Source organism: Anopheles merus, unplaced genomic scaffold (genome assembly GCF_017562075.2).
Source record: "Anopheles merus strain MAF unplaced genomic scaffold, AmerM5.1 LNR4001102, whole genome shotgun sequence".
NCBI classification, from domain to species: Eukaryota; Metazoa; Arthropoda; class Insecta; order Diptera; family Culicidae; genus Anopheles; species Anopheles merus.
This window is the reverse complement of record NW_024428682.1, coordinates 1-5,009: the sequence shown is the minus strand read 5'-3', so window position 1 is coordinate 5,009 and position 5,009 is coordinate 1. Positions and strand designations below refer to the sequence as shown.

The 5,009-nt window shown below is 43.1% G+C and overlaps 1 long non-coding RNA gene across 1 annotated transcript; it reads right to left on the bottom strand.

Annotated features, from left to right (window-relative positions):
- Positions 1-214: 214 nt before the first annotated feature.
- Positions 215-3,176, bottom strand: LOC121603343. Its single transcript, XR_006006654.1, has 6 exons — positions 3,086-3,176; positions 2,929-3,023; positions 1,504-1,741; positions 1,402-1,433; positions 819-926; positions 215-664 (listed from the first exon to the last, which is right to left on the bottom strand). It is a non-coding gene; the product is annotated as an uncharacterized LOC121603343 (long non-coding RNA).
- Positions 3,177-5,009: the final 1,833 nt, after the last annotated feature.

Sequence of the window (5,009 nt, the reverse complement as noted above, 5' to 3'; positions counted from 1 at the left end):
TGACATTTTGACAAGATCCACCTTGTACCGATGCCATGCATTAAAAAGCTATAAAGTTCCACCAAGTTCGATACACACTCTTAACAAGCCTTAAAGTTATATCATGAACCCTACACATAGTGCTAATCAGCCGCAAAGTTCCAAAGAGTACCATGTGCCTGTTAAAAAGCTCCATAGTTCCGCAAAGTACCGTCTATCTCTTAATCAGCCACAAAGTACGACATCGGAACGATTTTTCGTTAAACAGCCCTAAATCAGCTATAAAGTACGAGCTGGCTATTTGGGGTATCACGTTGCGCTCGTGCTGCGATGAATAGGTGTGTTACTTTATAGCATGCAAAGGACAGCGGCGAAACACGACGGCCGATGCATCCTCCGGATCATCTTAAGTGGTGCATTCGAGCATGTGGGGTGTGGATGCGAATGATTAACCACGAGCTTACTGAAGCCGTATGGCGCGTCGGACATGGCTGTTTGCGATGGCTGGGACATGTTGTAAAGATGCCAGACTCGTGCCCCAACAGCAAGGTGTTTGAAAGCGGCACTCAGTTCGGTACTAGAAGCAAGGAAGCACAGCGAGTTCGATGGCTAGATCAGGTGAAGTAAAACCTCGAAGATCGAGTGCCTACATCGATGGGAAGCTGCAGCTAGCGACCAGGCATTCCTATCAAGAGAGAGATGGAGAGGGAGAAAACCAAAATGAAACAATGTATAAGCAGTATTTTTTTGCACTCAAATGCAATTGGTCTGTCTATGAATTAGGTTTGAACATATCACAATTGAATCCTGAGCATATTTTTCATTCAGTTCATACTTACGTTCGTCAGAAGTGTAAGAGTGTTGACCATGATTGATTGACCATTGAACGATTGAAGAGGCTTATGAAACCGATATAAACGTATAGACCGATTTATGTACTTCAATTTCTAAAAAATAAATAAATAAATAAATAAATTAAACGAGATACTCCTACTGATGAAAAATATAAAATACATAAAAAGGAAAGAAATGGGTGGTGAGGGTTTTCGATGATAAAATATTACAAAATATCTGCTCAGCCGAGCACTAGCAACGGAACACCAATGTATGATGCACCCGGCACTCCGGCGAGGGGCCAAGCGCATCCGATTTTAGTCAGCACTAACCAGCCAGTGAGCCATTCTGCCATCCACTCAGCCAGCCAGGCAACCAGGCAGGGAAATTACATCATCATATTTACACATTATCGTTTTGTTCACATTATGCAACTGCATCGTCTAAAACACATTGTTGGCGGAACCTAGGAACAATCATTTATATGCACATTATGAAGAATGCGGAAGCGAATACATCAGGCCAAAAAAAAAAAGGAGAACATCGTAGCTGAGAAATTTCCTTTCAACGCAATCACTGATTTCTTACCTTTTTGCACTTTAGTGCTATTTTTTTGCTACCTAAAAATACACAAAACACACAGTTTTTTAAAACAATATTTTTAAACATACTTATAGACTTAAAACATACATATAGACACAATCACTACACAAAATCACTACAGCACTTCGCCGATCGAGATCTGCACACAACACGCCCGCTCCTAATCTAAACACAGCGTTCAGCTTCTCCGATGTCGCCTCATTCAAAGTACCAGGGCCAACTGCGACCAATCGACTCGGTGCCATCACATCCAAGTCAGTATCCGCAATGAGACCTCCCTTCCGAGACAACAGTCATTCGATCGTTCGTCTGGCATTAGCTGAAACTAAAGAAAGAAAAAAAAAACGTATGCTTGTAGTTATAAATCCAACTCACCCGTGCATTAGAAGCATTTTCACGGCGACAAAGACTGTCGGTAACGTTTGCTGGATCTTGCTGTGCGCTTGCCAATTGAGTGCACATTTCGCATTGCCCATTACGTGGACATCAAGGTGGTCATCATACTGCCCGGCGACGACGGCTCCTTAAATATAGCGGATGAGCGCGTGGCTCGCCACCGATGGAGACATGTCGCGGCAGAAGGTGTACCACACGTTTATCGGCACGTCGTGCTGGATCGCGCCGGAGGAGATGGAGCGGGACCACGGATACGGCTTCTAGTCGTTCGGCTTTACCGCGATCGAGATGGCGACCGGAACTGCGCCGTACCACAACTACCCGCAGATGAAGGTGATGATGCTGACGCTGCCGAACGATCAGTCCACGATCGATGCCGGGGCGGACAAGAAGGGCCTGTACCAAGCGTGCGGCAAGACATTTCGCAAACTGATCAGCGAATGCTTGTAAAAGGAATTGTCCAAGCGTCCAATGGCGAGCGGACTTTGTGTAGTAGGCTATGACTACCAATCAGTGGGATTTTGCCTCAGCATAATTTCGCTTCCTAGGCATAGTAGCCTATGCCTTCTTTAGTAATAAATAAGTTCTAAGTTAACCACCAAACGAGCAAGTTGGCGAATCTCGTCGCGAAGCAGCAGCAGCAGATCGAAAATTTAGCAAATCGAACTTTTTCGACGGCGGCTAGCGGAAGCGAGAAGACCATCGAGTCGTTGGCAAATGGAATCCAAGATTTCCTGTACGATCCGGACGCAGGAGATTTCTTTGATGCCAAAGCCAATGCCAATTTGCTATTCTGCCAAAGCATCCTCGCGATTTCTCTCTGGATGAGACCATTACAAAACTGAAGAAGTTGTTTGGTCGCCAGAAGTCGGTTTTCACTCCCGTTACCAGTGCCTGCAGTACGCCAAGAGTGATGCGGATGATTTACTTCGTATGCTGCCATGGTCAACAAACACCAATCGCCACGGGATGCGGACATCCGAGCTAGATTGATTTCGAAACTGGAAGCTGATGAAACTGCAGTTGTTGAACAAGGAGAAGCTGCAAGTAAGGTGACTTTGGCAAGCCTTTTGGAAGAATTACGTTCATTACTTACTTACGTTCATTACAACTTACCTTGTTTTCCATGATCGAACATCGTTTAGTTGAATTGCCGGCATTCTTTCTTCCCTCTTTCTAACGTTCGCCGGCTCAACACGGTTGCACAACAGCTGCAGAGAAAACACCGCTTTAATTGATTTAATATTACAATTATTGGCTATGCTTTACTTACCCTAAACTGCTTTCAGGCGTGCGAAGTCGATTCTACCACCATTTATAATTTTTCGGCTGTTTATTTTACACATTACACACAACACTTTCATCACCGATGTATGCTTTTTTTAATCATTCGCCTTTGTACATCGTGAGAGCTATCGTTCGGTTCAAAATATAAACAAACTTTATTTTTTGAATATTTGACAAATTACATGACCGATCAACCGCACACTATCTCGTTTTTCTTGTCAGGGCTGCTTCGATTGCCATAGGGGGGGCCTTAAAAAATCTTTTACCGTTTTTTTGTATATTCTATCTATTGCGGAGGTGGTCGGAGAAAAGTCCCGCGTTAGGCAGCGGTTAGAACCTCGCCGCATGCGATTTTTCTACAAGCTTTTGTATGGGATTTGACGTTAATGACAGCACTTGCGAATCTGACCGTATTACTACACGATGCGCAATCTCAGATTGCGCATATATTTATCTGTCAAACGGATCGGTTTGATATATTTATCGTCAAAAGAAATTTATATATCTCGGACATATAATCTTGAAAATGTATGCGCAATCTTGGCGCAATCTGAAATTGTATGGAAATGACGTTTATAGCTCAGGGTTGGCTACGCGAAATGACATATGTTTCGATAAATCGAATATATGCGCAATCAGAGATTGCGCATCGTGTGTTAATACTGTTAGGCACTGGTCTAATCTTGTGCGCGCAACAATGTTGCTGGCAAAATGTATGGATTTTGACAGCTAGCGCAACTTTGTTGCCGGCCAAATTCAAACCAATTTGATTTTTGTCTGGCAACGTTTTCTATTAACCTTGGTCATGGTAATCGGGTATATAAAATGACACAGCAGCAGTGTGCGTTTTGTTTACATCCGCTTAATTTGGAATTTTAGCATTTACAATACATTTTTTTATATATTTATTTTTCAACACTTGATTCAACAAGTGAATGATAAAAAAATAACCTCTGAGCTGTAAATTGGCTAATTTTTTACGTTAAACAATATCAAATCAAAAATTTGCCTGCAACATTCATAGACCACCTCAGCGATATGTTTCCGAGCAACAATGTGCGCGCAACAACATTAGACGCTGCCTCCCAACCGACATTATCGCGCGACATTTTAAAATTTTGTATGAAAAAACGGGCTCAAAAACGTTCTCTAAATCGTGCTCATTAGCAGCACTAAAGAGCACATTTCTGCAACCGTGCGACAGCGTGTATCATACATGTAGATTCTGTATGCTACATTATTGTACAATTTCTTTATTCTCTCCTTTCTCCCAAAACAAACTCAGACTCTCTCTCATTTTCCATTCCTCACATTCGCTCTTTATTTTTATCTCTTTACTCGCACATCCACTTTCCAATACTCACACAATTCATACTGCCGAAAACCGGTGCGGGATACACACGTACCCGTCTTGCCAGCATTCTCTCCTCGTTCTTCCCTTTTATCCAGCGTTGTCTTCGTCGAATGGTGTGCACGCGATAAAAATTCTTCCTGCTTGCTCCCTCTCGCTGTTCCCACATGCTGCGCTAGCGCGCTGGAGGATCGTCCCTACCTTCCTGCTGCTTCTCCTCTATCAGGCGCTAGCACGTTGGACAAGTTCCTGCCCCCTGCCGCTTCTCCGACGCTAGCGCGTTGAATGGGTGTTCTGCTTTCTTTCTCCTCCAGTTCTGTTGTTTTCGGCACTCCTAGGGATAGAGGGAAATATTAACTATGTTGCCAACAGCTGTTCAATTTTTAACACCAAGCGTAATACTTACCAACCAATTGAATATTGCTTCTATCGTTGTCCGTGCTCACGCGGAAGCGTTGCGTGTGTTACGATTTCTTTAAAAAAACGAAATTGATTTTATATCACAATTATCAATACAATTCAGTGTGATGAAGATTGATATAACCCTTTATTAAAACAA